Below are 8,870 nucleotides of genomic sequence, written 5' to 3'. Positions count from 1 at the left end.
TGTTTTAACTAAAAATATTTATTAATTTCAAGAATTATAAAAAAATATTATGTATCATAAATTATTTCAGTAATATTGTATAAATGAAGTAATTGTAATTAGGTAATATTGTATGCAGAGATTAAGTAAAGTTTACTGAAAGAAAGGATTGACTGAAGTTCAGTTCACTTATTTACTCTACGTAACAAAAAGTCTTGAAACTGAGTTGAAGTTACTTAAATTTACATGAAATTAAATTTACTTAAAAAGCAAATACATAAAGTTACGAAACCTTTTTAAAGTAAATTTTACACACATTTTTTTGTGAAGAAGAAGAAGAAAAAGAAGACTTAATATTATTAATTAAACTAACTTAATAATAATATTAATAATAATATGGAGAGAAACAGCTACAGGAGTACAGTGTACAGTATATACTGTATATAACGGGTATTTTTTGTTTCACAGTTGGTTTCTGAAGTCTGTTTTGTCAGTGTACCTATAGTGGGCACTGCCCGTATCCCACGCTGCACTGCTGCACCTGTTTGGCATTCTCCCTCTGCACCGTCACGTACTCACACTCGCTCACACTCGCTCATGTCCACAGTGTATCTCTGAAGGGCGACACAAATGCCTCCCATCTGCACGCTCTTCCCCCGCTAATCCTCCCCCAGGACAGGGACATTTCTCTCCTCTGTCCACACTCGAGACACCTGTCCTCCTGTCCGTCAACAGACCTGCCTCTTTATTCACTGCGGCGTGACCGGTCTCACTTACACACAGCAAACAGAACCACTTAGAACAAACACTGATTCTCCAATTTACACCATCAACACCATCAAAGTAGAGTTTGGCTCCATAATGCACAAAAAACAGATCTCCTAATCGAGGGAACTTCCCCACTAGCATGCTCCCAAACACCACTCGCAGAATAAGCAGCAAACTGACTGGCTCTTTTTGTTAAAGGGAAGGACAAAAGCCAAAACAACAGCTGAAACATTAGACGCGATACCTCACTAAAGGCAGAACAAACAGAGCGGTATATATACATGGGACAACAGCTGAAAGCAATCAAAACACAGGTGAGGCTGATCTACCAATCTGGTGCTGCTTGGCTGCCTGAGACACATGACTGAAAAGTGCTTTCTAGGAATTGGAGTTTGTGAATGTGGAAAAGCCTGTAGAGAAATTGGAAGCATGAATGAATAGGGAGGACAGGGGAACAGAGCAGGAATCATACGCAGCAAGCTGATTGGCTGTAGTTGTTGAAGGGTGGGAAAAAAAAAATAGGTCATACACAGAAATAAACAATCAAAGAACAAACGCTCATTCTGAAACAGCTGAAACAATAGAAGCGATACCTCGCTAAAGGCAGAACAAACAGAGAGGTATATATATACATGGGAAAACAGCTGAAAGCAATCAAAACACAGGTGAGGCTGACCTATCTGATCAATCTGGTGCTGATTGGGTGGCTGAGACACATGATTTAGAAGAGCTTTCTAGGAATTGGAATTTGTGAAGGTGGAAAAGTCTGTAGATGAATTGAAAGCAAGAATCATACGCAGCAAGCTGATTGGCTCGTTTAGATGAAGGGCGGGACTTTATCGTTGAACGGACACTGGGTTGAGTGTTACCAGAACCAGGGATGAGACGCTTTGCTTTCCAGCTTTGACTAGATGTTTGTTTAGTGGAGGGGCATGGCTCTATATACAGCAACTGTGATGTAACAGTTTTGAGGTTTTGGAATCGGACCCTTTTTTCAGCTTAAATGTTCTTCTAAAAGAGAAACAACAAACAGTGTTTGATGTTTACAGTTTTGTAGGCATTTTTGTTTACCAAAATCTAATTATTCAAGTATGCCAATACATATAACAACAATATACCCTTCCATGCGCATATTTAAAATATGGGGTTACATACATGAAGTAGTTTAAATGTTTCATTGTTACTTTAAAGTATATTTAAAATAGTATAATATAAGTATACTTAGCACAATTTAAGTAAAATATTATTTTCATACTGTAATTAAAGTATAATAAGTACAAAAAAAGTTGTTCCATTTTATCACTCTTTAAATATACTGATTAATAATAAAGTGACTACAAGAAAACACTTTAGTGCACTATAGCATAATAACAATAATGCTTAGTATACTTTAATCTCCTTTTTTTCACTAGGGCAGTTTAGGATGGGGTTCGATTCCCTGACCAGGACAGTGACTGGATCTTTTAATAGAACCGAATAACTGGACCACAGTCCAATCAGACAGGGTTTTCTCTCCTCTTGTCAGCAGACAGCACATTGTTTCACACTTATTCTGACTCATATCTACAGCTGTCTAACTGAGCAGGATCTGGCACAGTTATATTTGCAGTTTGCTGTTGGCAGATGTTCCTGACTAGAAGAAAAACCTGTTGGAAGTCTGTAATTCAGAATACATGGTGGCATTACCAGAATTCTACCTGTGGTTAGTTGGGTGGGATTATATATATCGTACTGTATATATGCATATATGGATATGCTGAGGTTTCAACTGCACTTCCTGTTGATGAATACAAAGCATTATTTAGTACATTATGTATTTTTTTACTGCAAAAAAAAAAATTCAGTTTCTCTGATTTTGCCATTTATAGGTTTATGTTTGAGTAAAATTAACATTGTTGTTTTATTCTATAAACTAAGGAGCATTTATTTATTTGCAGAAAATGAGAAATGGTTGAAATAACAAAAAAAATATGCAGAGCTTTCAGACCTCAAATAATGCAAAGAAAACAAACAAGTTCATATTCGTAAAGTTTTAGAAAGTTCAGAAATCAATATTTTTTTTATCACTGTTTTTTTTTTTTTTAATGCATCTTGGCATCATGTTCTCCTCCACCAGTCTTACACACTGCTTTTGGATAACTTCATGCTGCTTTACTCCTGGTGCAAAAATTAATTCAAGCAGTTCAGCTTGGTGGTTTGATGGCTTGTGATCATCCATTTTTTCCTCTTACGAGCTGTATATAGGCATTTATACTATATATATATATATATATATATATATATATATATATATATGTATAAACCTTATATATTATATTATTCAATATATTATCATATACACAGGTAATTATTCACAGTGTCATCCTGTACTCTGTTATATTTGGCAGATTTTTTTTCTTCCAGGACGTTCACTGACATTTAACTGTACACTGTATGAAGATCCATAGCCGGTTTTGTTGGATGTGTTCAGTGGTGATGATTTACTGTACCTGGCCTGAGTTACTCATGGTTCAAGTCCACACCTGTGCTTCATCCGTCACTGTCAGCGCTGGAGTATACGCTCACCCTCTGCTACAATTAGCCATCCAGGCCTTTCTCTGGACGTGTCAGAGAGCTTCTCCTCCTGTAGAACTAATTTACTCTTTCTAGTGTTAAAACAATTTCCTCCAGATCTAATCATCATCCAGCAGCTCGGCTGTAGGTGTGTGTTTGTGTGTGATGCCTGTTGCTGGGTGTTGCTGCAGGGCTGATTGCCTCGCTGCTCTTTTACTACACAGCAGATACTAGATAACAAAAGATTTCGTATAACACTGCAAAAAATATATATATATTTTTTTTTTCTAATTTCTAAATTTTAATTTTAAGACAACTTAAAATGTATTCTCTGATAAGACTTTTTGTATTTAATAAGCATTATTGTGTAAGTGTTAGATTATTTTATCTTTATTAGAAATAATTATCTTAATAAATCTTTTATGTAATTTGAAAAATAAGCACAAGAAGTCCTCAATCAAGTTTTTTCTAATTCTTGTCTTCAAATTTTTCCTTGATTTAAGTCTTATTTTACTTATTTGGAGACTTGGTGATTACTTTTTTAAAGAAATCTAACCAAAAAAAAAATTTAATTAATTATTAATATAAGCATATATGTCTAAATTTACATATATTTTGTCTAGTTTTCACCAATGGATGTTTTGCAGTGCAGCTATGTAAGAGAAATATGAATTTCTTTGATTTTACCAAATTGAAAATCTCTGGAATATAATCAAGAGGAAGATGGATGATCACAAACCATCAAACCACCAAACTGAACTGCTTGAATTTTTACACCAGGAGTAAAGCAGCATAAAGTTATCCAAAAGCAGTGTGTAAGACTGGTGGAGGAGAACATAAAAAACACGGTTATTCCACCAAATATTGATTTCTTACTCTTAAAACTTTATAAATATGAACTTGTTTTTTCTTTGCTTTATTATTTGAGGTCTGAAAGCTCTGCATTTTTTTTTTATTATTATTTAAGCCATTTCTCATTTTCTGTAAATAAATGCTCTAAATGAGAATATTTTTATTTGTAATTTGGGAGAAATGTTGTCTGTAGTTTATAGAATAAAACAACAATGTTCATTTTACTCAAACATAAACCTATAAATAGCAAAATCAGAGAAACTGATTCAGAAACTGAAGTGCTCTCTTCATTTTTTAATTCAGACGCCGCCTGCAGTTGAAGACCGACCACTGGTACAGTCTGGCCAGCCTGAGGCCTGGAGCGCAGGTCATTACCAGACAACAGGACACCGCCTCTACTGTCCCGCTCATCTCTCACTGGCTGAAATGATTGGACGCTTTGACCCTCAGCTGATCGGCCGAGGCTTGTTAAGAACAGAGCGCTCCTGCTGACCATGTGTCAGTTTTTACAGCGGGGGAGGATTAATTAAAACATCCAGAGAGAAAAGAAGGATGGAGAGAATAAGTGAGGAGTGAGAGAGTGGCACTTGTGGCCTGAGGATGAGGATGGAGACGCCGTGCTGTGTTTTATTTGTAGTTCTACTTCCTCAGGAGCTTCTGAGACGAGCAGGACTCTGTATCTCAGGGTGGTGACCGACTTTCAGACCTCAAATAATGCAAAGAAAAATGCAAAGTTCATATTCATAAAGTTTTAAGAGTTCAGAAATAATCAATATTTGGTTGAATAACCCTGTTTTTTAATCATAGTTTTCATGCATTTCATCTTGGCATCATGTTCTCCTCCACCAGTCTTACACACTGCTTTTGGATAACTTTATGCTGCTTTACTCCTGGTGCAAAAATTCAAAAAGCAGTTCAGTTTGGTGGTTTGATGGTTTAATAAACCATCTTGATAAAGCAACAAGTTCAAAATGTCCGGAATAAGGAACAGCTTCTTTCCAGAAGCTGTAAGACTCCTAAACTCCAACTAGACATCTTATCATTTTACTGCTATTAATTCATACTCATCCATTAATCTTCATTCAAACTCAACAGCACTTTACTGGAAGTTCATTTTGCTGATAATTCCTTACTTTTCTTATCTATATTTATGTCTATAAATATATTGTATTCTTTATTTTATCAATTTAAGATAAGATATTGCTGATTAGAACTGAAATGTGAAATTCTTGTACCAGATGTGATGAGAATGACAATAAATCTTGAATACTTTATTTTGTGAATGTGTGTATGTTTTTGTGTGTGTGTGTGTGTGTGTGTGTGTGTGTGTGTGTGTGTGTGTGTGTGTGTGTGTGTGTGTGTGTGTGTGTGTGTGTGTGTGTGTGTGTGTATGTGTGTGTTTGTGTGTGTGTGATTGCCATTGCATGAACCGACCACCAGGGGGAGGCAGACTTATGGAGTTTGAGTAAGAGCTCAGTGCAGTGGTTCACCATCTGTCATTTGGATTCTGCTGTAGTTGAAAAACACAAATTAATAATTGAAAGCAGTGCGGCTGGTGCAAAAACAACAGCTTTATTGTTTAATACAGCATGTCTTGGGCAGTTTGCACACCTGTGTCAAACACTGGTGCAACCTAGAATAACTGAATGCATTTATTAGAAGGGGTGTGTACAGAAAATGGAAATATATTGATGAATATATTTAATGGAACATATCTAATATTTTTATGGAAATGTTATTGTAGACTATCTTAGGCCATTCTACATCATTTAACAACAAAAGCTGTTCTGGAGCAGAATATGGAAAATAAATATAGGTAATTTTATATATAAAATAAAAATATATAAATATATTTTAAAAATGACCATAAAAAAGCATAATGTAGGGTAGTTGTTTAAAATGCACATTTCAAAATAAAATGCATTTCATATATAAAGACATGCATATTAATGTATTTTTCTTTATTTTTTGTCATTTTAAATACCTTTCTCAGAATAGGAGGAATAGTAGAGACTTTTATTTTGTGTAATAAGTAAATACGTAACTATTGTACATATTTTAATACACATTAAAATAGCTCTCGAAGTGCTGTTTTTGTTTTAAATACAGCTATTTTTTTTTTTAGCATTTATGTGCTTTTACACAAGGTGGCAGTAAATTTCAAGCGATCATACATTCACGGACTCCTTTTTAGCATTTTTAATAACGATAAAAATATATATTTTATTTAATAAAATATTTTACCTAATCAACGTGTGAATATATTTAGTATTCAAGCTTTATTGATGCTTTTTAGATAAAAATTTTAAGCCTAAAATTATTATTTTGCTTTATTTACGTGCATGATTTCTTTTCTCACCCGTTTTCCGTCTTCCTGCGCTGGGATTGGCTAGTAGTTCGTGCTCAGCAGCAGCTCACCAATCACAGAGCAATACAGCAATACAGGAGCAATACAGCTTGAATATCAAATATATTTACAATATATTTAATATATGATCTGTTTTATCGCTTGAAATGTACTGACACCTAATTTAAAATCAAAATCAATGCGAAATAATTTAGTATTGTTTTATTATGATTGTATTATTATTATTATTACATTTTTATTATTAAAGCATTGGGACATTTAACTATTTTAATATGTGTTTATGTATATGATAATAATAATTATCATATATTTATATATTATGATAATAATAATAATTATGTATCTAATCCCCACCTATCTCGGCTCGTAGTTCGTGCTCAGCATTAGAACACCAATCACAGAGCTGGAGCTGAATGTCGCAGCAGCTTAGTGGGCGGGGCTTGTCTTAAAACGGACACACATTGTTTCTCTCTCTTTTTATATTTATTGAAAGAGTTTTGAAGATTATTGATTATTGAAAGTTATTTTAGATACTTTAGTATTTTTTTATTGATGGCTTGTTCTTGTTTTTATCTAATTAATTTATTGTCTTTTATAGTATTTTTTGTCATATTTAAATGATATTTTTAGCTGTACTATAATTTTTTTTCTCTTATATTTGATATTAAATAATAATATTCTTCTAGATTTAATTAATGGAAATTTCTATATAATAAAGTTATTATTACTACTATTATTATTATTACAAAAAACAAACATATACTAAATAATGTTAAATACAGTTCTGCACTTTTTTTTTGTCAATGCATAGTGACACTTAATTAAGTTAACACGTATTTTAAATATATTTCTTATAACAATAATAATAATTCATTTAATTCACATTTTTTCTCCCCACCCGTCTTCACGCTATCCTACGCTGCGATTGGCTAGTAGTCCGAGCTCAGAAGCAGCGCACCAATCGCAGAGCAGAAAGTGGGGAGCACAGCAGCTTAGAGGGCGTGGCTTGTGTTGAAATGGGCGGGGATTTGCTCATGAACTCGCCTCGGTACGGTGTTCTGGGTCCAGCTCCATGTGGGTTTGTTAACTCTGAGGCTACAGCGGCTGGGTTTAAGGATGCTCGTTTGGGTCGACTGTCACGAACTGAGCTTGGGATTATATCTGGAGATATGAGGTAGTGTTTTTTGTGTTTTTTGGAGGTTTTTTAGAGGTTTAGAGGGGTGAAACTGAAGAAATGTGAGAGAAATGTGAGAGAATGAATGAATTCAGCAGAAGAGCATTGTTATTTCAGGTTTCAGCCTCTCTCTCTCTCTCTTTCTCTCTCTCTTATATGTTGTCTTCTGTTTTTTTTACCGACTGGTGTAATTGGATCTCTCTCTCTCTCTCTCTCTCTCTCTCTCTCTCTCTCTCTCTCTCTCTCTCATTGTTGTTCACATCAGGATTGTCTCTCTCCCTCCTCACAGTAAAAGCCTAAAGCCTCGCTCGCACTGACACAATGTGGAGGACATCATCAGCTGGGAATATATAATACATATATATACACACTTCTTCAATTCCAGCCGGGCTGGTTTTTGCTTTCTGCGCATCCCTCCATTCACGTTCTGCATCCATCTATCCATCCGTTCATCCATCCATCGAAAAAGGTAGGTAGGACGGTTTTTTTTTATTTTATTGATGTCACTATTGTCATTTGATGTCACAAGTGGAGTTTGTTTGTTTGATTGAGTTAAAAGGGCTTTGATGTGTGGCAATGTCGCGAGCGTTTAAAAAAAAGTAAATACAAAAAAAATGTCCTTCTTATGTTTTTTTTATTATTATTATTATTATCAGCATCAAAATATTATCATTCTTCTTATTAATACTGGAATTAGTAGGGCGCTGAACTTTGAACGCTGTGCTGAAGATTATAATAATAACAATACTTGGCGTTTTATTTAATTTAACATAATGTATGAGTGCTTTGTAACAGAATAGTTATTGTTGTTTTAAAAAATATATATATATTATTTCAAGCACTTTCAGTTCAGTTTTGCAAAGCTCCGGATGGATCAGCGGGCATACGCTCCTTGCCTAGCCGAGGTAGGGCAGCCTCAAGCCGGGTAGCGCGTACAGCCTGACCGCGGTCAGCGCTCTGGAGCTCCGGAGCTCCGGAGCTTAGTAGTGGCTCAGTGTATCCAGGTTTTCAGGGCTTCAGAGCTTCGGAGCTTTAGGGCTTCAGGGCTTCAGGGCTTTTGGTGGCAGATGGTCGTGAGTAAGCTCGACAGATGTTGGTATACAGCCACAATTTGCCAGTAGTTGGGCCGGACACTCATCTCTCTCCATTGTTAGGGTGAAGAAGATGCTAAAGAGG

The 8,870-nt window shown here is 35.1% G+C and overlaps 1 protein-coding gene across 4 annotated transcripts in view; it reads left to right on the top strand.

The window, feature by feature from the left end:
• Nucleotides 1-7,555: 7,555 nt before the first annotated feature.
• Nucleotides 7,556-8,870, top strand: part of pcbp4 (poly(rC) binding protein 4) — a 123,987-nt gene continuing 122,672 nt past the window's right edge. For 2 of the 4 annotated variants that reach the window (XM_022682214.2, XM_022682215.2), the window contains exons 1-2: nt 7,556-7,694; nt 7,960-8,163. The gene's annotated coding sequence lies outside the window, so the exon portion shown is untranslated. The remainder of the gene's footprint in view (nt 7,695-7,959; nt 8,164-8,870) is intronic. The other 2 variants (XM_022682213.2, XM_022682212.2) reach the window with 2 other exon arrangements.

The sequence above is a fragment of the Astyanax mexicanus genome, chromosome 24, assembly GCF_023375975.1.
Source record: "Astyanax mexicanus isolate ESR-SI-001 chromosome 24, AstMex3_surface, whole genome shotgun sequence".
Lineage (NCBI taxonomy): Eukaryota > Metazoa > Chordata > Actinopteri > Characiformes > Acestrorhamphidae > Astyanax > Astyanax mexicanus.
The sequence above is the reverse complement of the archived record's forward strand: the minus strand, read 5'-3'. Positions and strand labels throughout refer to the sequence as shown.